General features: G+C 50.5%; 1 long non-coding RNA gene across 1 annotated transcript in view; it reads left to right on the top strand.

Moving 5' to 3' along the window:
* Positions 1-22,989, top strand: part of LOC137844976 (uncharacterized) — a 78,055-nt gene extending 55,066 nt beyond the window's left edge. Inside the window, exons 2-3 of the long non-coding RNA XR_011090056.1 lie at positions 21,816-21,928; positions 22,632-22,989. This is a non-coding gene — a long non-coding RNA (uncharacterized lncRNA). The remainder of the gene's footprint in view (positions 1-21,815; positions 21,929-22,631) is intronic.
* The last annotated feature ends 1,928 nt before the right edge of the window (positions 22,990-24,917 follow it).

The raw sequence follows: 24,917 nt of genomic DNA on the forward strand, positions 1-24,917 counted from the left end.
TAGGAACAGATGTGGCCTGGCTCTCACTGCTAGATGTTTCCACAGCTGTGGTGGAGACAGCAGCTCCTGTCTCGGTGGGTGAGGTGCTTGAGATTGTAGCTGTGGAGGCAGTTGATAGAGCGCTGGTTGGTGCAGCTGTTGTCCCAGGTGAGGAAGAAGCCGTCTCCAGAGTAGTGCTGAGAGTCACAGCTGAGGTGGCTGCAGGAAGAGACGTTGCCCCAGTAGCAGAGGTGGACGTTTCCCTGAGGATGCTGGTTGGAGTGGTTAAGGTCTCTGGCGGAGTGCTACTTAGCAGAGCAGTAGAGGATGTGCCAGCTGTGCTCCAAGTGACTTCTGTGGTTGTTCCCAGAGCTGGGCTGGAGTTTTCGGACATGGTAGAGAGGCCTGTACTTTTTGCCTGAGTAGCTGAAGTTTGTGGTGGAGTGGAAGTGGGAGAAGCTGTCGTGGTAGGAACAGATGTGGCCTGGCTCTCACTGCTAGATGTTTCCACAGCTGTGGTGGAGACAGCAGCTCCTGTCTCGGTGGGTGAGGTGCTTGAGATTGTAGCTGTGGAGGCAGTTGATAGAGCGCTGGTTGGTGCAGCTGTTGTCCCAGGTGAGGAAGAAGCCGTCTCCAGAGTAGTGCTGAGAGTCACAGCTGAGGTGGCTGCAGGAAGAGACGTTGCCCCAGTAGCAGAGGTGGACGTTTCCCTGAGGATGCTGGTTGGAGTGGTTAAGGTCTCTGGCGGAGTGCTACTTAGCAGAGCAGTAGAGGATGTGCCAGCTGTGCTCCAAGTGACTTCTGTGGTTGTTCCCAGAGCTGGGCTGGAGTTTTCGGACATGGTAGAGAGGCCTGTACTTTTTGCCTGAGTAGCTGAAGTTTCTGGTGGAGTGGAAGTGGGAGAAGCTGTCGTGGTAGGAACAGATGTGGCCTGGCTCTCACTGCTAGATGTTTCCACAGCTGTGGTGGAGACAGCAGCTCCTGTCTCGGTGGGTGAGGTGCTTGAGATTGTAGCTGTGGAGGCAGTTGATAGAGCGCTGGTTGGTGCAGCTGTTGTCCCAGGTGAGGAAGAAACCGTCTCCAGAGTAGTGCTGAGAGTCACAGCTGAGGTGGCTGCAGGAAGAGACGTTGCCCCAGTAGCAGAGGTGGACGTTTCCCTGAGGATGCTGGTTGGAGTGGTTAAGGTCTCTGGCGGAGTGCTAGTTAGCAGAGCAGTAGAGGATGTGCCAGCTGTGCTCCAAGTGACTTCTGTGGTTGTTCCCAGAGTTGGGCTGGAGTTTTCGGACATGGTAGAGAGGCCTGTACTTTTTGCCTGAGTAGCTGAAGTTTGTGGTGGAGTGGAAGTGGGAGAAGCTGTCGTGGTAGGAACAGATGTGGCCTGGCTCTCACTGCTAGATGTTTCCACAGCTGTGGTGGAGACAGCAGCTCCTGTCTCGGTGGGTGAGGTGCTTGAGATTGTAGCTGTGGAGGCAGTTGATAGAGCGCTGGTTGGTGCAGCTGTTGTCCCAGGTGAGGAAGCAGCCGTCTCCAGAGTAGTGCTGAGAGTCACAGCTGAGGTGGCTGCAGGAAGGGACGTTGCCCCAGTAGCAGAGGTGGACGTTTCCCTGAGGATGGTGGTTGGAGTGGTTAAGCTCTCTGGCGGAGTGCTAGTTAGCAGAGCAGTAGAGGATGTGCCAGCTGTGCTCCAAGTGACTTCTGTGGTAGTTCCCAGAGCTGGGCTGGATTTTTCGGACATGGTAGAGAGGCCTGTACTTTTTGCCTGAGTAGCTGAAGTTTGTGGTGGAGTGGAAGTGGGAGAAGCTGTCGTGGTAGGAACAGATGGGGCCTGGCTCTCCCTGCTAGATGTTTCCACAGCTGTGGTGGAGACAGCAGCTCCTGTCTCGGTGGGTGAGGTGCTTGAGATTGTAGCTGTGGAGGCAGTTGATAGAGCGCTGGTTGGTGCAGCTGTTGTCCCAGGTGAGGAAGAAGCCGTCTCCAGAGTAGTGCTGAGAGTCACAGCTGAGGTGGCTGCAGGAAGGGACGTTGCCCCAGTAGCAGAGGTGGACGTTTCCCTGAGGATGGTGGTTGGAGTGGTTAAGCTCTCTGGCGGAGTGCTAGTTAGCAGAGCAGTAGAGGATGTGCCAGCTGTGCTCCAAGTGACTTCTGTGGTTGTTCGCAGAGCTGGGCTGGAGTTTTCGGACACGGTAGAGAGGCCTGTACTTTTTGCCTGAGTAGCTGAAGTTTGTGGTGGAGTGGAAGTGGGAGAAGCTGTCGTGGTAGGAACAGATGGGGCCTGGCTCTCCCTACTAGATGTTTCCACAGCTGTGGTGGAGACAGCAGCTCCTGTCTCGGTGGGTGAGGTGCTTGAGATTGTAGCTGTGGAGGCAGCTGATAGAGCGCTGGTTGGTGCAGCTGTTGTCCCAGGTGAGGAAGAAGCCGTCTCCAGAGTAGTGCTGAGAGTCACAGCTGAGGTGGCTGCAGGAAGGGACGTTGCCCCAGTAGCAGAGGTGGACGTTTCCCTGAGGATGGTGGTTGGAGTGGTTAAGGTCTCAGGCGGAGTGCTAGTTAGCAGAGCAGTAGAGGATGTGCCAGCTGTGCTCCAAGTGACTTCTGTGGTTGTTCGCAGAGCTGGGCTGGAGTTTTCGGACACGGTAGAGAGGCCTGTACTTTTTGCCTGAGTAGCTGAAGTTTGTGGTGGAGTGGAAGTGGGAGAAGCTGTCGTGGTAGGAACAGATGGGGCCTGGCTCTCACTGCTAGATGTTTCCACAGCTGTGGTGGAGACAGCAGCTCCTGTCTCGGTGGGTGAGGTGCTTGAGATTGTAGCTGTGGAGGCAGTTGATAGAGCGCTGGTTGGTGCAGCTGTTGTCCCAGGTGAGGAAGAAGCCGTCTCCAGAGTAGTGCTGAGAGTCACAGCTGAGGTGGCTGCAGGAAGGGACCGTGCCTCAATAGCAGAGGTGGACATTTCCCTGAGGATGGTGGTTGGAGTGGTTAAGGTCCCTGGCGGAGTGCTAGATTGCAGAGCGGTAGAGGATATGCCAGCTGTGCTCCAAGTGACTTCTGTGGTTGTTCGCAGAGCTGGGCTGGAGTTTTCGGACACGGTAGAGAGGCCTGTACTTTTTGCCTGAGTAGCTGAAGTTTGTGGTGGAGTGGAAGTGGGAGAAGCTTTCGTGGTAGGAACAGATGGGGCCTGGCTCTCCCTGCTAGATGTTTCCACAGCTGTGGTGGAGACAGCAGCTCCTGTCTCAGTGGGTGAGGTGCTTGAGATTGTAGCTGTGGAGGCAGTTGATAGAGCGCTGGTTGGTGCAGCTGTTGTCCCAGGTGGCGAAGAAGCCGTCTCCAGAGTAGTGCTGAGAGTCACAGCTGAGGTGGCTGCAGGAAGGGACGTTGCCCCAGTAGCAGAGTTTGACGTTTCCCTGAGGATGGTGGTTGGAGTGGTTAAGCTCTCTGGCGGAGTGCTAGTTAGCAGAGCAGTAGAGGATGTGCCAGCTGTGCTCCAAGTGACTTCTGTGGTTGTTCGCAGAGCTGGGCTGGAGTTTTCGGACACGGTAGAGAGGCCTGTACTTTTTGCCTGAGTAGCTGAAGTTTGTGGTGGAGTGGAAGTGGGAGAAGCTGTCGTGGTAGGAACAGATGTGGCCTGGCTCTCACTGCTAGATGTTTCCACAGCTGTGGTGGAGACAGCAGCTCCTGTCTCGGTGGGTGAGGTGCTTGAGATTGTAGCTGTGGAGGCAGTTGATAGAGCGGTGGTTGGTGCAGCTGTTGTCCCAGGTGAGGAAGAAGCCGTCTCCAGAGTAGTGCTGAGAGTCACAGCTGAGGTGGCTGCAGGAAGGGACGTTGCCCCAGTAGCAGAGGTGGATGTTTCCCTGAGGATGGTGGTTGGAGTGGTTAAGCTCTCTGGCGGAGTGCTAGTTAGCAGAGCAGTAGAGGATGTGCCAGCTGTGCTCCAAGTGACTTCTGTGGTTGTTCGCAGAGCTGGGCTGGAGTTTTCGGACACGGTAGAGAGGCCTGTACTTTTTGCCTGAGTAACTGAAGTTTGTGGTGGAGTGGAAGTGGGAGAAGCTGTCGTGGTAGGAACAGATGTGGCCTGGCTCTCACTGCTAGATGTTTCCACAGCTGTGGTGGAGACAGCAGCTCCTGTCTCGGTGGGTGAGGTGCTTGAGATTGTAGCTGTGGAGGCAGTTGATAGAGCGCTGGTTGGTGCAGCTGTTGTCCCAGGTGAGGAAGAAGCCGTCTCCAGAGTAGTGCTGAGAGTCACAGCTGAGGTGGCTGCAGGAAGGGACCGTGCCTCAATAGCAGAGGTGGACGTTTCCCTGAGGATGGTGGTTGGAGTGGTTAAGCTCTCTGGCGGAGTGCTAGTTAGCAGAGCAGTAGAGGATGTGCCAGCTGTGCTCCAAGTGACTTCTGTGGTTGTTCGCAGAGCTGGGCTGGAGTTTTCGGACACGGTAGAGAGGCCTGTACTTTTTGCCTGAGTAGCTGAAGTTTGTGGTGGAGTGGAAGTGGGAGAAGCTGTCGTGGTAGGAACAGATGTGGCCTGGCTCTCACTGCTAGATGTTTCCACAGCTGTTGTGGAGACAGCAGCTCCTGTCTCGGTGGGTGAGGTGCTTGAGATTGTAGCTGTGGAGGCAGTTGATAGAGCGGTGGTTGGTGCAGCTGTTGTCCCAGGTGGGGAAGAAGCCGTCTCCAGAGTAGTGCTGAGAGTCACAGCTGAGGTGGCTGCAGGAAGGGACGTTGCCCCAGTAGCAGAGGTGGACGTTTCCCTGAGGATGGTGGTTGGAGTGGTTAAGCTCTCTGGCGGAGTGCTAGTTAGCAGAGCAGTAGAGGATGTGCCAGCTGTGCTCCAAGTGACTTCTGTGGTTGTTCGCAGAGCTGGGCTGGAGTTTTCGGACACGGTAGAGAGGCCTGTACTTTTTGCCTGAGTAGCTGAAGTTTGTGGTGGAGTGGAAGTGGGAGAAGCTGTCGTGGTAGGAACAGATGGGGCCTGGCTCTCACTGCTAGATGTTTCCACAGCTGTGGTGGAGACAGCAGCTCCTGTCTCGGTGGGTGAGGTGCTTGAGATTGTAGCTGTGGAGGCAGTTGATAGAGCGCTGGTTGGTGCAGCTGTTGTCCCAGGTGAGGAAGAAGCCGTCTCCAGAGTAGTGCTGAGAGTCAAAGCTGAGGTGGCTGCAGGAAGGGACCGTGCCCCAGTAGCAGAGGTGGACGTTTCCCTGAGGATGGTGGTTGGAGTGGTTAAGCTCTCTGGCGGAGTGCTAGTTAGCAGAGCAGTAGAGGATGTGCCAGCTGTGCTCCAAGTGACTTCTGTGGTTGTTCGCAGAGCTGGGCTGGAGTTTTCAGACACGGTAGAGAGGCCTGTACTTTTTGCCTGAGTAGCTGAAGTTTGTGGTGGAGTGGAAGTGGGAGAAGCTGTCGTGGTAGGAACAGATGTGGCCTGGCTCTCCCTGCTAGATGTTTCCACAGCTGTGGTGGAGACAGCAGCTCCTGTCTCGGTGGGTGAGGTGCTTGAGATTGTAGCTGTGGAGGCAGTTGATAGAGCGGTGGTTGGTGCAACTGTTGTCCCAGGTGGCGAAGAAGCCGTCTCCAGAGTAGTGCTGAGAGTCACAGCTGAGGTGGCTGCAGGAAGGGACGTTGCCCCAGTAGCAGAGGTGGACGTTTCCCTGAGGATGGTGGTTGGAGTGGTTAAGCTCTCTGGCGGAGTGCTAGTTAGCAGAGCAGTAGAGGATGTGCCAGCTGTGCTCCAAGTGACTTCTGTGGTTGTTCGCAGAGCTGGGCTGGAGTTTTCGGACACGGTAGAGAGGCCTGTACTTTTTGCCTGAGTAGCTGAAGTTTGTGGTGGAGTGGAAGTGGGAGAAGCTGTCGTGGTAGGAACAGATGGGGCCTGGCTCTCCCTGCTAGATGTTTCCACAGCTGTGGTGGAGACAGCAGCTCCTGTCTCGGTGGGTGAGGTGCTTGAGATTGTAGCTGTGGAGGCAGTTGATAGAGCGCTGGTTGGTGCAGCTGTTGTCCCAGGTGAGGAAGAAGCCGTCTCCAGAGTAGTGCTGAGAGTCACAGCTGAGGTGGCTGCAGGAAGGGACGTTGCCCCAGTAGCAGAGGTGGACGTTTCCCTGAGGATGGTGGTTGGAGTGGTTAAGCTCTCTGGCAGAGTGCTAGTTAGCAGAGCAGTAGAGGATGTGCCAGCTGTGCTCCAAGTGACTTCTGTGGTTGTTCGCAGAGCTGGGCTGGAGTTTTCGGACACGGTAGAGAGGCCTGTACTTTTTGCCTGAGTAACTGAAGTTTGTGGTGGAGTGGAAGTGGGAGAAGCTGTCATGGTAGGAACAGATGTGGCCTGGCTCTCACTGCTAGATGTTTCCACAGCTGTGGTGGAGACAGCAGCTCCTGTCTCGGTGGGTGAGGTGCTTGAGATTGTAGCTGTGGAGGCAGTTGATAGAGCGCTGGTTGGTGCAGCTGTTGTCCCAGGTGGCGAAGAAGCCGTCTCCAGAGTAGTGCTGAGAGTCACAGCTGAGGTGGCTGCAGGAAGGGACGTTGCCCCAGTAGCAGAGGTGGACGTTTCCCTGAGGATGGTGGTTGGAGTGGTTAAGGTCTCTGGCGGAGTGCTAGTTAGCAGAGCAGTAGAGGATGTGCCAGCTGTGCTCCAAGTGACTTCTGTGGTTGTTCGCAGAGCTGGGCTGGAGTTTTCGGACACGGTAGAGAGGCCTGTACTTTTTGCCTGAGTAGCTGAAGTTTGTGGTGGAGTGGAAGTGGGAGAAGCTGTCGTGGTAGGAACAGATGGGGCCTGGCTCTCACTGCTAGATGTTTCCACAGCTGTGGTGGAGACAGCAGCTCCTGTCTCGGTGGGTGAGGTGCTTGAGATTGTAGCTGTGGAGGCAGTTGATAGAGCGGTGGTTGGTGCAGCTGTTGTCCCAGGTGGCGAAGAAGCCGTCTCCAGAGTAGTGCTGAGAGTCACAGCTGAGGTGGCTGCAGGAAGGGACCGTGCCCCAGTAGCAGAGGTGGACGTTTCCCTGAGGATGGTGGTTGGAGTGGTTAAGGTCTCAGGCGGAGTGCTAGTTAGCAGAGCAGTAGAGGATGTGCCAGCTGTGCTCCAAGTGACTTCTGTGGTTGTTCGCAGAGCTGGGCTGGAGTTTTCGGACACGGTAGAGAGGCCTGTACTTTTTGCCTGAGTAGCTGAAGTTTGTGGTGGAGTGGAAGTGGGAGAAGCTGTCGTGGTAGGAACAGATGTGGCCTGGCTCTCCCTGCTAGATGTTTCCACAGCTGTGGTGGAGACAGCAGCTCCTGTCTCGGTGGGTGAGGTGCTTGAGATTGTAGCTGTGGAGGCAGTTGATAGAGCGCTGGTTGGTGCAGCTGTTGTCCCAAGTGGCGAAGAAGCCGTCTCCAGAGTAGTGCTGAGAGTCACAGCTGAGGTGGCTGCAGGAAGGGACGTTGCCCCAGTAGCAGAGGTGGACGTTTCCCTGAGGATGGTGGTTGGAGTGGTTAAGCTCTCTGGCGGAGTGCTAGTTAGCAGAGCAGTAGAGGATGTGCCAGCTGTGCTCCAAGTGACTTCTGTGGTTGTTCGCAGAGCTGGGCTGGAGTTTTCGGACACGGTAGAGAGGCCTGTACTTTTTGCCTGAGTAGCTGAAGTTTGTGGTGGAGTGGAAGTGGGAGAAGCTGTCGTGGTAGGAACAGATGGGGCCTGGCTCTCACTGCTAGATGTTTCCACAGCTGTGGTGGAGACAGCAGCTCCTGTCTCGGTGGGTGAGGTGCTTGAGATTGTAGCTGTGGAGGCAGTTGATAGAGCGCTGGTTAATGCAACTGTTGTCCCAGGTGGCGAAGAAGCCGTCTCCAGAGTAGTGCTGAGAGTCACAGCTGAGGTGGCTGCAGGAAGGGACCGTGCCTCAATAGCAGAGGTGGACGTTTCCCTGAGGATGGTGGTTGGAGTGGTTAAGCTCTCTGGCGGAGTGCTAGTTAGCAGAGCAGTAGAGGATGTGCCAGCTGTGCTCCAAGTGACTTCTGTGGTTGTTCGCAGAGCTGGGCTGGAGTTTTCGGACACGGTAGAGAGGCCTGTACTTTTTGCCTGAGTAGCTGAAGTTTGTGGTGGAGTGGAAGTGGGAGAAGCTGTCGTGGTAGGAACAGATGGGGCCTGGCTCTCACTGCTAGATATTTGCACAGCTGTGGTGGAGACAGCAGCTCCTGTCTCGGTGGGTGAGGTGCTTGAGATTGTAGCTGTGGAGGCAGTTGATAGAGCGCTGGTTGGTGCAGCTGTTGTCCCAGGTGGCGAAGAAGCCGTCTCCAGAGTAGTGCTGAGAGTCAAAGCTGAGGTGGCTGCAGGAAGGGACCGTGCCTCAATAGCAGAGGTGGACGTTTCCCTGAGGATGGTGGTTGGAGTGGTTAAGCTCTCTGGCGGAGTGCTAGTTAGCAGAGCAGTAGAGGATGTGCCAGCTGTGCTCCAAGTGACTTCTGTGGTTGTTCGCAGAGCTGGGCTGGAGTTTTCGGACACGGTAGAGAGGCCTGTACTTTTTGCCTGAGTAGCTGAAGTTTGTGGTGGAGTGGAAGTGGGAGAAGCTGTCGTGGTAGGAACAGATGTGGCCTGGCTCTCACTGCTAGATGTTTCCACAGCTGTGGTGGAGACAGCAGCTCCTGTCTCGGTGGGTGAGGTGCTTGAGATTGTAGCTGTGGAGGCAGTTGATAGAGCGCTGGTTGGTGCAGCTGTTGTCCCAGGTGGCGAAGAAGCCGTCTCCAGAGTAGTGCTGAGAGTCACAGCTGAGGTGGCTGCAGGAAGGGACGTTGCCCCAGTAGCAGAGGTGGACGTTTCCCTGAGGATGGTGGTTGGAGTGGTTAAGCTCTCTGGCGGAGTGCTAGTTAGCAGAGCAGTAGAGGATGTGCCAGCTGTGCTCCAAGTGACTTCTGTGGTTGTTCGCAGAGCTGGGCTGGAGTTTTCGGACACGGTAGAGAGGCCTGTACTTTTTGCCTGAGTAGCTGAAGTTTGTGGTGGAGTGGAAGTGGGAGAAGCTGTCGTGGTAGGAACAGATGGGGCCTGGCTCTCACTGCTAGATGTTTCCACAGCTGTGGTGGAGACAGCAGCTCCTGTCTCGGTGGGTGAGGTGCTTGAGATTGTAGCTGTGGAGGCAGTTGATAGAGCGCTGGTTGGTGCAACTGTTGTCCCAGGTGGCGAAGAAGCCGTCTCCAGAGTAGTGCTGAGAGTCACAGCTGAGGTGGCTGCAGGAAGGGACCGTGCCTCAATAGCAGAGGTGGACGTTTCCCTGAGGATGGTGGTTGGAGTGGTTAAGCTCTCTGGCGGAGTGCTAGTTAGCAGAGCAGTAGAGGATGTGCCAGCTGTGCTCCAAGTGACTTCTGTGGTTGTTCGCAGAGCTGGGCTGGAGTTTTCGGACACGGTAGAGAGGCCTGTACTTTTTGCCTGAGTAGCTGAAGTTTGTGGTGGAGTGGAAGTGGGAGAAGCTGTCGTGGTAGGAACAGATGTGGCCTGGCTCTCACTGCTAGATGTTTGCACAGCTGTGGTGGAGACAGCAGCTCCTGTCTCGGTGGGTGAGGTGCTTGAGATTGTAGCTGTGGAGGCAGTTGATAGAGCGCTGGTTGGTGCAGCTGTTGTCCCAGGTGAGGAAGAAGCCGTCTCCAGAGTAGTGCTGAGAGTCACAGCTGAGGTGGCTGCAGGAAGGGACGTTGCCCCAGTAGCAGAGGTGGACGTTTCCCTGAGGATGGTGGTTGGAGTGGTTAAGCTCTCTGGCGGAGTGCTAGTTAGCAGAGCAGTAGAGGATGTGCCAGCTGTGCTCCAAGTGACTTCTGTGGTTGTTCGCAGAGCTGGGCTGGAGTTTTCGGACACGGTAGAGAGGCCTGTACTTTTTGCCTGAGTAGCTGAAGTTTGTGGTGGAGTGGAAGTGGGAGAAGCTGTTGTGGTAGGAACAGATGGGGCCTGGCTCTCACTGCTAGATGTTTCCACAGCTGTGGTGGAGACAGCAGCTCCTGTCTCGGTGGGTGAGGTGCTTGAGATTGTAGCTGTGGAGGCAGTTGATAGAGCGCTGGTTGGTGCAGCTGTTGTCCCAGGTGAGGAAGAAGCCGTCTCCAGAGTAGTGCTGAGAGTCACAGCTGAGGTGGCTGCAGGAAGAGACGTTGCCCCAGTAGCAGAGGTGGACGTTTCCCTGAGGATGGTGGTTGGAGTGGTTATGGTCTCTGGCGGAGTGCTAGTTTGCAGAGCAGTAGAGGATGTGCCAGCTGTGCTCCAAGTGACTTCTGTGGTAGTTCCCAGAGCTGGGCTGGAGTTTTCGGACACGGTAGAGAGGCCTGTACTTTTTGCCTGAGTAGCTGAAGTTTGTGGTGGAGTGGAAGTGGGAGAAGCTGTCGTGGTAGGAACAGATGTGGCCTGGCTCTCCCTGCTAGATGTTTCCACAGCTGTGGTGGAGACAGCAGCTCCTGTCTCGGTGGGTGAGGTGCTTGAGATTGTAGCTGTGGAGGCAGTTGATAGAGCGGTGGTTGGTGCAGCTGTTGTCCCAGGTGAGGAAGAAGCCGTCTCCAGAGTAGTGCTGAGAGTCACAGCTGAGGTGGCTGCAGGAAGGGACGTTGCCCCAGTAGCAGAGGTGGACGTTTCCCTGAGGATGGTGGTTGGAGTGGTTAAGCTCTCTGGCGGAGTGCTAGTTAGCAGAGCAGTAGAGGATGTACCAGCTGTGCTCCAAGTGACTTCTGTGGTTGTTCGCAGAGCTGGGCTGGAGTTTTCAGACACGGTAGAGAGGCCTGTACTTTTTGCCTGAGTAGCTGAAGTTTGTGGTGGAGTGGAAGTGGGAGAAGCTGTCGTGGTAGGAACAGATGGGGCCTGGCTCTCCCTGCTAGATGTTTCCACAGCTGTGGTGGAGACAGCAGCTCCTGTCTCGGTGGGTGAGGTGCTTGAGATTGTAGCTGTGGAGGCAGTTGATAGAGCGGTGGTTGGTGCAGCTGTTGTCCCAGGTGAGGAAGAAGCCGTCTCCAGAGTAGTGCTGAGAGTCACAGCTGAGGTGGCTGCAGGAAGAGACGTTGCCCCAGTAGCAGAGGTGGACGTTTCCCTGAGGATGGTGGTTGGAGTGGTTAAGCTCTCTGGCGGAGTGCTAGTTAGCAGAGCAGTAGAGGATGTGCCAGCTGTGCTCCAAGTGACTTCTGTGGTTGTTCGCAGAGCTGGGCTGGAGTTTTCGGACACGGTAGAGAGGCCTGTACTTTTTGCCTGAGTAGCTGAAGTTTGTGGTGGAGTGGAAGTGGGAGAAGCTGTCGTGGTAGGAACAGATGGGGCCTGGCTCTCACTGCTAGATGTTTCCACAGCTGTGGTGGAGACAGCAGCTCCTGTCTCGGTGGGTGAGGTGCTTGAGATTGTAGCTGTGGAGGCAGTTGATAGAGCGCTGGTTGGTGCAGCTGTTGTCCCAGGTGAGGAAGAAGCCGTCTCCAGAGTAGTGCTGAGAGTCACAGCTGAGGTGGCTGCAGGAAGAGACGTTGCCCCAGTAGCAGAGGTGGACGTTTCCCTGAGGATGGTGGTTGGAGTGGTTAAGCTCTCTGGCGGAGTGCTAGTTAGCAGAGCAGTAGAGGATGTACCAGCTGTGCTCCAAGTGACTTCTGTGGTTGTTCGCAGAGCTGGGCTGGAGTTTTCAGACACGGTAGAGAGGCCTGTACTTTTTGCCTGAGTAGCTGAAGTTTGTGGTGGAGTGGAAGTGGGAGAAGCTGTTGTGGTAGGAACAGATGGGGCCTGGCTCTCCCTGCTAGATGTTTCCACAGCTGTGGTGGAGACAGCAGCTCCTGTCTCGGTGGGTGAGGTGCTTGAGATTGTAGCTGTGGAGGCAGTTGATAGAGCGCTGGTTGGTGCAGCTGTTGTCCCAGGTGAGGAAGAAGCCGTCTCCAGAGTAGTGCTGAGAGTCACAGCTGAGGTGGCTGCAGGAAGGGACGTTGCCCCAGTAGCAGAGGTGGACATTTCCCTGAGGATGGTGGTTGGAGTGGTTAAGGTCTCTGGCGGAGTGCTAGTTAGCAGAGCAGTAGAGGATGTGCCAGCTGTGCTCCAAGTGACTTCTGTGGTTGTTCGCAGAGCTGGGCTGGAGTTTTCGGACACGGTAGAGAGGCCTGTACTTTTTGCCTGAGTAGCTGAAGTTTGTGGTGGAGTGGAAGTGGGAGAAGCTGTCGTGGTAGGAACAGATGGGGCCTGGCTCTCACTGCTAGATGTTTCCACAGCTGTGGTGGAGACAGCAGCTCCTGTCTCGGTGGGTGAGGTGCTTGAGATTGTAGCTGTGGAGGCAGTTGATAGAGCGCTGGTTGGTGCAGCTGTTGTCCCAGGTGAGGAAGAAGCCGTCTCCAGAGTAGTGCTGAGAGTCACAGCTGAGGTGGCTGCAGGAAGAGACGTTGCCCCAGTAGCAGAGGTGGACGTTTCCCTGAGGATGGTGGTTGGAGTGGTTAAGCTCTCTGGCGGAGTGCTAGTTAGCAGAGCAGTAGAGGATGTACCAGCTGTGCTCCAAGTGACTTCTGTGGTTGTTCGCAGAGCTGGGCTGGAGTTTTCAGACACGGTAGAGAGGCCTGTACTTTTTGCCTGAGTAGCTGAAGTTTGTGGTGGAGTGGAAGTGGGAGAAGCTGTTGTGGTAGGAACAGATGGGGCCTGGCTCTCCCTGCTAGATGTTTCCACAGCTGTGGTGGAGACAGCAGCTCCTGTCTCGGTGGGTGAGGTGCTTGAGATTGTAGCTGTGGAGGCAGTTGATAGAGCGCTGGTTGGTGCAGCTGTTGTCCCAGGTGAGGAAGAAGCCGTCTCCAGAGTAGTGCTGAGAGTCACAGCTGAGGTGGCTGCAGGAAGGGACGTTGCCCCAGTAGCAGAGGTGGACATTTCCCTGAGGATGGTGGTTGGAGTGGTTAAGGTCTCTGGCGGAGTGCTAGTTAGCAGAGCAGTAGAGGATGTGCCAGCTGTGCTCCAAGTGACTTCTGTGGTTGTTCGCAGAGCTGGGCTGGAGTTTTCGGACACGGTAGAGAGGCCTGTACTTTTTGCCTGAGTAGCTGAAGTTTGTGGTGGAGTGGAAGTGGGAGAAGCTGTCGTGGTAGGAACAGATGGGGACTGGCTCTCACTGCTAGATGTTTCCACAGCTGTGGTGGAGACAGCAGCTCCTGTCTCGGTGGGTGAGGTGCTTGAGATTGTAGCTGTGGAGGCAGTTGATAGAGCGCTGGTTGGTGCAGCTGTTGTCCCAGGTGAGGAAGAAGCCGTCTCCAGAGTAGTGCTGAGAGTCACAGCTGAGGTGGCTGCAGGAAGAGACGTTGCCCCAGTAGCAGAGGTGGACATTTCCCTGAGGATGGTGGTTGGAGTGGTTAAGGTCTCTGGCGGAGTGCTAGTTAGCAGAGCAGTAGAGGATGTGCCAGCTGTGCTCCAAGTGACTTCTGTGGTTGTTCGCAGAGCTGGGCTGGAGTTTTCGGACACGGTAGAGAGGCCTGTACTTTTTGCCTGAGTAGCTGAAGTTTGTGGTGGAGTGGAAGTGGGAGAAGCTGTCGTGGTAGGAACAGATGGGGCCTGGCTCTCCCTGCTAGATGTTTCCACAGCTGTGGTGGAGACAGCAGCTCCTGTCTCGGTGGGTGAGGTGCTTGAGATTGTAGCTGTGGAGGCAGTTGATAGAGCGCTGGTTGGTGCAGCTGTTGTCCCAGGTGAGGAAGAAGCCGTCTCCAGAGTAGTGCTGAGAGTCACAGCTGAGGTGGCTGCAGGAAGAGACGTTGCCCCAGTAGCAGAGGTGGACGTTTCCCTGAGGATGGTGGTTGGAGTGGTTAAGCTCTCTGGCGGAGTGCTAGTTAGCAGAGTAGTAGAGGATGTGCCAGCTGTGCTCCAAGTGACTTCTGTGGTTGTTCGCAGAGCTGGGCTGGAGTTTTCGGACACGGTAGAGAGGCCTGTACTTTTTGCCTGAGTAGCTGAAGTTTGTGGTGGAGTGGAAGTGGGAGAAGCTGTCGTGGTAGGAACAGATGGGGCCTGGCTCTCACTGCTAGATGTTTCCACAGCTGTGGTGGAGACAGCAGCTCCTGTCTCGGTGGGTGAGGTGCTTGAGATTGTAGCTGTGGAGGCAGTTGATAGAGCGCTGGTTGGTGCAGCTGTTGTCCCAGGTGGCGAAGAAGCCGTCTCCAGAGTAGTGCTGAGAGTCACAGCTGAGGTGGCTGCAGGAAGAGACGTTGCCCCAGTAGCAGAGGTGGACGTTTCCCTGAGGATGGTGGTTGGAGTGGTTAAGCTCTCTGGCGGAGTGCTAGTTAGCAGAGCAGTAGAGGATGTGCCAGCTGTGCTCCAAGTGACTTCTGTGGTTGTTCGCAGAGCTGGGCTGGAGTTTTCGGACACGGTAGAGAGGCCTGTACTTTTTGCCTGAGTAGCTGAAGTTTGTGGTGGAGTGGAAGTGGGAGAAGCTGTCGTGGTAGGAACAGATGTGGCCTGGCTCTCCCTGCTAGATGTTTCCACAGCTGTGGTGGAGACAGCAGCTCCTGTCTCGGTGGGTGAGGTGCTTGAGATTGTAGCTGTGGAGGCAGTTGACAGAGCGGTGGTTGGTGAAGCTGTTGTCCCAGGTGGCGAAGAAGCTGTCTCCAGAGTAGTGCTGAGAGTCACAGCTGAGGTGGCTGCAGGAAGAGACGTTGCCCCAGTAGCAGAGGTGGACGTTTCCCTGAGGATGGTGGTTGGAGTGGTTAAGGTCTCAGGCGGAGTGCTAGTTAGCAGAGCAGTAGAGGATGTGCCAGCTGTGCTCCAAGTGACTTCTGTGGTTGTTCGCAGAGCTGGGCTGGAGTTTTCGGACACGGTAGAGAGGCCTGTACTTTTTGCCTGAGTAGCTGAAGTTTGTGGTGGAGTGGAAGTGGGAGAAGCTGTCGTGGTAGGAACAGATGTGGCCTGGCTCTCACTGCTAGATGTTTCCACAGCTGTGGTGGAGACAGCAGCTCCTGTCTCGGTGGGTGAGGTGCTTGAGATTGTAGCTGTGGAGGCAGTTGATAGAGCGCTGGTTGGTGCAGCTGTTGTCCCAGGTGGCGAAGAAGCCGTCTCCAGAGTAGTGCTGAGAGTCACAGCTGAGGTGGCTGCAGGAAGGGACCGTGCCTCAATAGCAGAGGTGGACGTTTCCCTGAGGATGGTGGTTGGAGTGGTTAAGCTCTCTGGCGGAGTGCTAGTTTGCAGAGCAGTAGAGGATATGCCAGCTGTGCTCCAAGTGACTTCTGTGGTTGTTCGCAGAGCTGGGCTGGAGTTTTTGGACACGGTAGAGAGGCCTGTACTTTTTGCCTGAGTAGCTGAAGTTTGTGGTGGAGTGGAAGTGGGAGAAGCTGTCGTGGTAGGAACAGATGGGGCCTGGCTCTCCCTGCTAGATGTTTCCACAGCTGTGGTGGAGACAGCAGCTCCTGTCTCGGTGGGTGAGGTGCTTGAGATTGTAGCTGTGGAGGCAGTTGATAGAGCGCTGGTTGGTGCAGCTGTTGTCCCAGGTGAGGAAGAAGCCGTCTCCAGAGTAGTGCTGAGAGTCACAGCTGAGGTGGCTGCAGGAAGAGACGTTGCCCCAGTAGCAGAGGTGGACGTTTCCCTGAGGATGGTGGTTGGAGTGGTTAAGCTCTCTGACGGAGTGCTAGTTAGCAGAGCAGTAGAGGATGTGCCAGCTGTGCTCCAAGTGACTTCTGTGGTTGTTCGCAGAGCTGGGCTGGAGTTTTCGGACACGGTAGAGAGGCCTGTACTTTTTGCCTGAGTAGCTGAAGTTTGTGGTGGAGTGGAAGTGGGAGAAGCTGTCGTGGTAGGAACAGATGTGGCCTGGCTCTCACTGCTAGATGTTTCCACAGCTGTGGTGGAGACAGCAGCTCCTGTCTCGGTGGGTGAGGTGCTTGAGATTGTAGCTGTGGAGGCAGTTGATAGAGCGCTGGTTGGTGCAGCTGTTGTCCCAGGTGAGGAAGAAGCCGTCTCCAGAGTAGTGCTGAGAGTCACAGCTGCGGTGGCTGCAGGAAGAGACGTTGCCCCAGTAGCAGAGGTGGACGTTTCCCTGAGGATGGTGGTTGGAGTGGTTAAGCTCTCTGGCGGAGTGCTAGTTAGCAGAGCAGTAGAGGATGTGCCAGCTGTGCTCCAAGTGACTTCTGTGGTTGTTCGCAGAGCTGGGCTGGAGTTTTCAGACACGGTAGAGAGGCCTGTACTTTTTGCCTGAGTAGCTGAAGTTTGTGGTGGAGTGGAAGTGGGAGAAGCTGTCGTGGTAGGAACAGATGGGGCCTGGCTCTCACTGCTAGATGTTTCCACAGCTGTGGTGGAGACAGCAGCTCCTGTCTCGGTGGGTGAGGTGCTTGAGATTGTAGCTGTGGAGGCAGTTGATAGAGCGGTGGTTGGTGCAGCTGTTGTCCCAGGTGGCGAAGAAGCCGTCTCCAGAGTAGTGCTGAGAGTCACAGCTGAGGTGGCTGCAGGAAGAGACGTTGCCCCAGTAGCAGAGGTGGACGTTTCCATGAGGATGGTGGTTGGAGTGGTTAAGGTCTCAGGCGGAGTGCTAGTTAGCAGAGCAGTAGAGGATGTGCCAGCTGTGCTCCAAGTGACTTCTGTGGTTGTTCGCAGAGCTGGGCTGGAGTTTTCGGACACGGTAGAGAGGCCTGTACTTTTTGCCTGAGTAGCTGAAGTTTGTGGTGGAGTGGAAGTGGGAGAAGCTGTCGTGGTAGGAACAGATGGGGCCTGGCTCTCACTGCTAGATGTTTCCACAGCTGTGGTGGAGACAGCAGCTCCTGTCTCGGTGGGTGAGGTGCTTGAGATTGTAGCTGTGGAGGCAGTTGATAGAGCGCTGGTTGGTGCAGCTGTTGTCCCAGGTGGCGAAGAAGCCGTCTCCAGAGTAGTGCTGAGAGTCACAGCTGAGGTGGCTGCAGGAAGAGACATTGCCCCAGTAGCAGAGGTGGACGTTTCCCTGAGGATGGTGGTTGGAGTGGTTAAGGTCTCAGGCGGAGTGCTAGTTAGCAGAGCAGTAGAGGATGTGCCAGCTGTGCTCCAAGTGACTTCTGTGGTTGTTCGCAGAGCTGGGCTGGAGTTTTCGGACACGGTAGAGAGGCCTGTACTTTTTGCCTGAGTAGCTGAAGTTTGTGGTGGAGTGGAAGTGGGAGAAGCTGTCGTGGTAGGAACAGATGGGGCCTGGCTCTCCCTGCTAGATGTTTCCACAGCTGTGGTGGAGACAGCAGCTCCTGTCTCGGTGGGTGAGGTGCTTGAGATTGTAGCTGTGGAGGCAGTTGATAGAGCGGTGGTTGGTGCAGCTGTTGTCCCAGGTGGCGAAGAAGCTGTCTCCAGAGTAGTGCTGAGAGTCACAGCTGAGGTGGCTGCAGGAAGAGACGTTGCCCCAGTAGCAGAGGTGGACGTTTCCCTGAGGATGGTGGTTGGAGTGGTTAAGGTCTCAGGCGGAGTGCTAGTTAGCAGAGCAGTAGAGGATGTGCCAGCTGTGCTCCAAGTGACTTCTGTGGTTGTTCGCAGAGCTGGGCTGGAGTTTTCGGACACGGTAGAGAGGCCTGTACTTTTTGCCTGAGTAGCTGAAGTTTGTGGTGGAGTGGAAGTGGGAGAAGCTGTCGTGGTAGGAACAGATGTGGCCTGGCTCTCCCTGCTAGATGTTTCCACAGCTGTGGTGGAGACAGCAGCTCCTGTCTCGGTGGGTGAGGTGCTTGAGATTGTAGCTGTGGAGGCAGTTGATAGAGCGCTGGTTGGTGCAGCTGTTGTCCCAGGTTGCGAAGAAGCTGTCTCCAGAGTAGTGCTGAGAGTCACAGCTGAGGTGGCTGCAGGAAGAGACGTTGCCCCAGTAGCAGAGGTGGACGTTTCCCTGAGGATGGTGGTTGGAGTGGTTAAGGTCTCAGGCGGAGTGCTAGTTAGCAGAGCAGTAGAGGATGTGCCAGCTGTGCTCCAAGTGACTTCTGTGGTTGTTCGCAGAGCTGGGCTGGAGTTTTCGGACACGGTAGAGAGGCCTGTACTTTTTGCCTGAGTAGCTGAAGTTTGTGGTGGAGTGGAAGTGGGAGAAGCTGTCGTGGTAGGAACAGATGGGGCCTGGCTCTCACTGCTAGATGTTTCCACAGCTGTGGTGGAGACAGCAGCTCCTGTCTCGGTGGGTGAGGTGCTTGAGATTGTAGCTGTGGAGGCAGTTGATAGAGCGCTGGTTGGTGCAGCTGTTGTCCCAGGTGGCGAAGAAGCCGTCTCCAGAGTAGTGCTGAGAGTCACAGCTGAGGTGGCTGCAGGAAGAGACGTTGCCCCAGTAGCAGAGGTGGACGTTTCCCTGAGGATGGTGGTTGGAGTGGTTAAGCTCTCTGGCGGAGTGCTAGTTAGCAGAGCAGTAGAGGATGTGCCAGCTGTGCTCCAAGTGACTTCTGTGGTTGTTCGCAGAGCTGGGCTGGAGTTTTCGGACACGGTAGAGAGGCCTTTACTTTTTGCCTGAGTAGCTGAAGTTTGTGGTGGAGTGGAAGTGGGAGAAGCTGTCGTGGTAGGAACAGATGGGGCCTGGCTCTCACTGCTAGATGTTTCCACAGCTGTGGTGGAGACAGCAGCTCCTGTCTCGGTGGGTGAGGTGCTTGAGATTGTAGCTGTGGAGGCAGTTGATAGAGCGCTGGTTGGTGCAGCTGTTGTCCCAGGTGAGGAAGAAGCCGTCTCCAGAGTAGTGCTGAGAGTCACAGCTGAGGTGGCTGCAGGAAGAGACGTTGCCCCAGTAGCAGAGGTGGACGTTTCCCTGAGGATGGTGGTTGGAGTGGTTAAGCTCTCTGGCGGAGTGCTAGTTAGCAGAGTAGTAGAGGATGTGCCAGCTGTGCTCCAAGTGACTTCTGTGGTAGTTCCCAGAGCTGGGCTGGAGTTTTTGGACACGGTAGAGAGGCCTGTACTTTTTGCCTGAGTAGCTGAAGTTTGTGGTGGAGTGGAAGTGGGAGAAGCTGTCGTGGTAGGAACAGATGGGGCCTGGTTCTCACTGCTAGATGTTTCCACAGCTGTAGTGGAGACAGCAGCTCCTGTGGGAGAAGTGGGAGAAGGTGTCACAGTCACAGCTGAGGTGTGTAAAGGAAGTGACCTTTCTATAGTAGTAGCCATGTTGGAGGTATTTGCCAGCATAGGGAGGCCTGTATTATTTAAAGGAATGTTTATTTTTTGTTTCTTTTGTAATTCATTATTAAAACAGTGTTAATTCCCTTTATGTAGGCTGATATTAATTAAGCCACTTCTGAGTGCAATGGTATTTATATATATTTCTAAGACATTTCTTGGTTTTTATTCTTCTTTAACATGTATTCACTTGTCTTGAGTGTTTTTGTTAATATTACTCTGTACGTCATTTGGGCTTTTAACTGTAAATTTTTCAGAACGCATTTCAGAAATTGTAATTTGTACTTTTTAATAGTAACTACTATAAAACTGCTTTCTATGTAGAAAGAAATCAAACTTGAAATCAAACAAAAATCTTGGTTTATTTTTTCTTGTTTTTGTTTAATGCCTTCTAATTTTTAAATTCTGAGCTATTGACATGGCTATTTCCTATTTTATAGGAATTATTGTTTCAGTGATTTGGGAATTCTCTAGTCTGAGACCTGTGTCATTTTGTTTCCATTGAAAATTTCATTCTTCATATAGTGCTTTTACACAGGTAAAAATAATAATAATAATAATAAAAATAAAAATAAATTTAATTAAATGAAGTTTGTACATAAGCAGATTGTCAAGTAAACATTAACATTTCACTAATTCTTTAATAAAACAGAAAATGAAATTAACTTTGATTCCTAGAACTAAGCGTAACAATTTGTTCTGAATTTTGCTAAACGAAATCAGTTCAGTTCATCTTTTGTCAGTACCTCCCTGTTTTTATTCTTCACTACGGGTGGAAAACCATGTTTTCCTATCCATCATTTTCTCCTAACTGATAAAAAATTGATTAAATGTGAGTGCTAAAAAAAATGACAAATCAATGACCACAATAATCATGCCGCTCCCAAAATTGTACTGCAAAGTTTTTTTCACTTGCAGTACAATTTATTTCTGAATAAATTAAATCAACGGTATTGTTTACGTATCTATGTAGGCATAAGTACAATGTTATCTTTGCTTATAGTTTTTAGTGGTAGTCATTTCACTTTAATGGTATGTAAACCTTTACAATACTAATTGAGAATGTTTTTCTCTCAAAGTAGCAAATAAATTAAACTTACCTGAAAAGCAGCATAATGGTAGGATAATATATATAAACTTATACCAAGATAAATTTGTTGTCCAATCCATCTTTTTTCTTAAAAGACTATAAATTTCCAAATGAGTCCAAAATTCTCTCCAGTATACACTGGGCTCTTGGTATTGTGGAAATAACTCTCACAGTGAAGGGAAGAAGATGAGTCTGATGATCAAGGTGCAATGTTCTTAAACTAAAGCACCTTGCATAATGCCAATACTTTGAGGGTTTGGTGAGTGACACACCTGCTTGTACCTTACAGCCCAAGGATTTAAAAATTAGAATATGGTACTTTCCCTCTACGTAAAGTAAATAAGAAAGTTGCTGTTTGAAAAGGTCAGTGTGCATTAATCTGAGCATGAAATTATCAGGGATGAGGACTAGTTTACACCCTTAGTAAGGTCACAATCCCATATCACACATTCATCTCTTAGATATTTAAGTTCAGGGTGGATATGCAACAGAAAGGAAGTTACTTTCGATCAGTAATTTTTATGAGTTTTGCATTTCAGTTGCACAGCTTTTTTAAGGATGAGAAAATATTTCCCGTTAGTGTTTTGTGAATTTCTGTATACTGACTAGTTTGTTTGCTAAGAAAAACTGTTGGCCTCATCGTTCCTTTCCTAGCTGAATCCTACAAATTTTTGGGGGCCAAGATTAGTTCTCACTGCTTTAACTGCAAGAAAACAACTCTATTCAGTCTCATTGATCCCCTAGAATATCTCTCATTGCATCTGAATGAGAGAATAGAAAAAATCAGTTCAGGAGAACACCTTTGATGCATGAAAGTAGATAGTGGCAGAATTCAGTGAATGTATGTGCTGTTATTGCTAGATGACCGGACAGTTTAGTTTTAGGAAGACAGACTACTATAGCCATGACTTTAGCCATGAACTGAGAAGATAATTAAAGCTTTTCAGCTATTTTGGACCACTGACAACAGTGAATGAGTTTAGCACAAAGCTTTTTGTCTATTTAATTATTTATCATGAGTAATCTACAAAGGACATGAATGTCTACAGGTGTAAATTACACCATAGACTCTATATGGCTTTGGATTCCCTCATCCCTCAATTCCCATCCTCATTCTCTTTCTTTGTTTCCCAGAATGAATGTCTCTCACTTCTTCCAAAGTTAAAATTTGTTGTCCAAGATGGACATAGGAAAAAAAAGTAATACTCTGTACTTTCCATTAGATTCCAATTAACATTTCCCACTAAACTATATGTTCTGGTTACGGAAAATGCCAACAATCTTTTCATGCCTGTTCCCTGATGGAGAGGCTTCAGTATCAACTCAGTTCGTAGTGTAGGAGGGTCAATCTTCAAACAACAATGCAGGCTGGGGCACAATTTTCAAATAGCAGTGCCTGTAGGCCAATAGATGTTTGTATGGTCTGAAAAGTCTCTGGCATACACTTATAATTTAATCAGCTGGTTTATAAGCAATAGTGAAACATTTTGTTTGATTGAAAAATTGTCATATTTTCTGTGTTGTAGAACTTGCTGGGTACAGTTCTGCTTTGAATATCCAAGTTTTTTTTTTTTTGTAAATGCTTGAGATAATTTATGTTTAAATGCCATTTTCACAGGTAAAGTAGTAAACTGGCTAATACATTCACGACAAAACTAATATAAATTCAGTTGTTCTACTTCAAATAGTTCTTGGAAGCTTGGACTTGTTCACATAAATGCTATTTCACTATAAAATGCAATTTCCATGTGTTTATGTGATACAAAGACATTCTTAATTGGTTGTTTTGCACAGGTTGGATAACGATTAGAAGTTCTCCCGAAGTTTCTGAAATTATGGCAACCACGTATGTCATGGTCTGAAGGACTGACGTGTGTGAGTTCTTGCCTGGTTGTGCAAGCAGTTAGGTAAGTTGAACAACTGTCCTTGACCTTTCTTCAAGTGGTAGTAAGGGAGAAACGATTTGTGATTCACAATTCACTTCTGCTCAGTTAGCTGTCTTTAATGTGATTTTTCTTTTGCTTTATCTGTATGTATCAAATGGTTTTTGTTTGTTTGTTTGTTTTTAAATGGAGGAAATGTTTCCAGCATTCTAGAGTCATTTAGAGAGAAAGAGAGAGATAGTAATGAAAAGTATGGTGAAAAATAAAATCAAAGCAAATCAGCTTTGGGACTAATTCTGAAAATTCTAAAGGTGTATGGAAAAAGGTATTTTAATCCTGCTTTTGCTTTAAGTACAAATATCCAGAGGTGTCTGATTATTATTTCAGTCTACCAAGCATCAAAATCCTACAAGGGAGAAGGAACAGAGATATATGCCTAGAGGCAGGCCTTACTACTACTACAAAATAAAAAGAATTTGCAGGCAAAATCCACTCATGGAAATTAATCCTGTCGTAAACATCTTTGTGATTTAAAGGCAAAGCTTGCTACACGGGATGATCTGAGTTCCCATAAAAAATAATAATAATAATAATAATAATAATAATAATAATAATAATAATAATAATAATAATAATAATAAAAAAAAAAAATCATGAGATTTCTCTGGTAACATTCATACAAGGCAGCATTTTTTTATTTTTTTTTTAATTTTTTTTCCCACTGCAGCACCCAGTTGTTTGTACCTGCCTGGAACACCTACCTGTGTACACTCATTTTTTTTTGGAAATGTAAATGAAAGAGAAGGGAAGGTCTGACTAGTCTGGAAAGCATGAAGCACCTTCAGAAAGGCTGATGATGATCTGGTTTTTAAGCCTGCTGGTTTGACCAGGAGTGAACTTCCTTGAGAGAACTTGTGTTCTCAAACAGAAATAATTCCTGCACTTCTGCTGATGTGGCAAAGAAAACCTTAGTTGGAAAACATGAGTACTTTTATAAATCGGTTGGGAAAAAAATCATAATAAATGTCATTCTTTGACTGTCCTGTGTTAATGAACACTCAATAAAGTACACTATGATTGATTTATCAGGTTTCAGCATTTTGTTTGTAACCAAATACTTCCTTCTGCTGGTATTAATGAAGAACTGCACTTTAAACACAGAGCAGGTAAGGGCTGTGAAAGGAAGCGGTTTCCTCTAGTTTCATTCTATTTTATTTTCATTTACTTCTTGTCATTAAACTGTTTCACTACTGCTGTCTGAGCAGATCTCTCAACAGCTCCTTTGCTAAGGTTGTGCCACACCTGAAGAACATCTCCAACACAGGTACTTCCTCAAAGCAGCAAGAGAACATGGCTCAAAAGGGCCCAGAAGTCCTAGGTGGCTGGGTTGTGCTTCTCTGTGCTGCATGGAGAGAATCACTGGTCTGCAGTGGCATAAAGAAAAACTCTAAAGTGTAAGCAGATGGTATACAATGACTTTTTTGTGGTTGTTTTTGTTTTAAATTTTCCTTTAGAGGTCAATGGATGTGTACCAGTTTTAATAAGGAACCCTCTGGGTGCCTGTAGCAGTTTTACAGGCACAGACGGGAGCCCTGTATGATGAATATTGAAACCTTCTTTCTAGATATCTCTTCTTATACCACAAATTAGATTTATGTTCTTATACCTGATTGGAATTTTACCTTCTGGTGTTTGTACTGAGCTGAACTGGACTGGGACAGGCTATGTGTGCAGAAATTGCAAGGACATTTTCTTTTTGGTGTGCTGAACTCTTGGGTAGAGGATACTTGCAGTCTGGGGGTAAAATCACAGAATGTGATGGAAATAACTTTTTTCTGTTTACCCAAATAATGGAAGTTGGCACAATCCCATCAATTGTTTAAAAAAATAATAATAATTTGGTGAGAGATTTTTTTTTTTTTTTTTTTTACCAGAACATGGACCTTATTGCTACCTGAACCAAGATACTTATGCTTATTTCCTTTAATATTGAGAGAGAGAAAAATAGCAAGAACAACTTCAAACTGCTGAAGTTGCAGCTTTGATCCATTTGCTCAAACTCCTTTGCAGTTATTGTCACCTACCTTATGGCTGATCAACTACTTGCAGAAACCTCTCATCACAAGGCACAGGCTGCTCAAATTTTAACTGTTTTGGACTTTTTCTCTCCTTGCAATTCCCAGAATAATATATTGTTACTACAAATTATCTCAGTTATGTTCTGCCTTAATTTTACACCTCAGCAATGTACATATATGTTTGGACAAATATTCTGCAGGAAAATTTTCCATACAATCTGCTGCTATTGGTCCTAGCTTTCATACAGTTAAGCACAGATGTACAGATTTGACATATAGATACACATACACAGTTTTCTTTTTAAAATCTTCCCCTTTCATTATAAAGCTTAAAATTCCCCTGGAGCATTGTATGAAATAACACAAGATGCATCCTACCTGCTGTGCATATGTTGAAATAAAATGCCAAGACTATGAATGTAGTTTTTACAAGGTATTGCATTGAGCGATGTTTCCATTTCATTTTGTTGCCTTGCGACTACTTGTCCAAATGAGATTGCTTCAGGCTCCTCGAAACTCTGCTACCTCTGCAAGCAAATTCCAAATGTTATGGAAGTAACTCAGGTAGTGTTGCTCTGTTAGCTGAGCAGCTGACACACCTTAAAGTCCTGCTTCATTTAAGAAGCCTGTTGTTATCTGGGCAAGGAGGCTGTGGACCCGATCTGTTGATTTATGCTTACAAAAATGCGGTTATGTTTGTGCATCCATTTAAAACTTTCATCAGGACCTGTATCACCAGCTAAGTCTTTGTATGTAAAAATGGATTTGTGGCAAGAGGGTCTGGTGTTGGAGAAAAAGAAAGAAACAGAGAGAGAGAGAGAGAGAAGAAGGAAAGAAGGAAGGAAAGAAAGAAAGAAGTAAAAAAAAAGGAAATAAGGAAGGAAAGAAAGGGTTTCTTCAGCTGTAGTTATCAAGCTGGGAAGAGGGGAGATCTC

The sequence above is a fragment of the Anas acuta genome, chromosome 26, assembly GCF_963932015.1.
Source record: "Anas acuta chromosome 26, bAnaAcu1.1, whole genome shotgun sequence".
In the NCBI taxonomy this organism is placed as follows: Eukaryota; Metazoa; Chordata; class Aves; order Anseriformes; family Anatidae; genus Anas; species Anas acuta.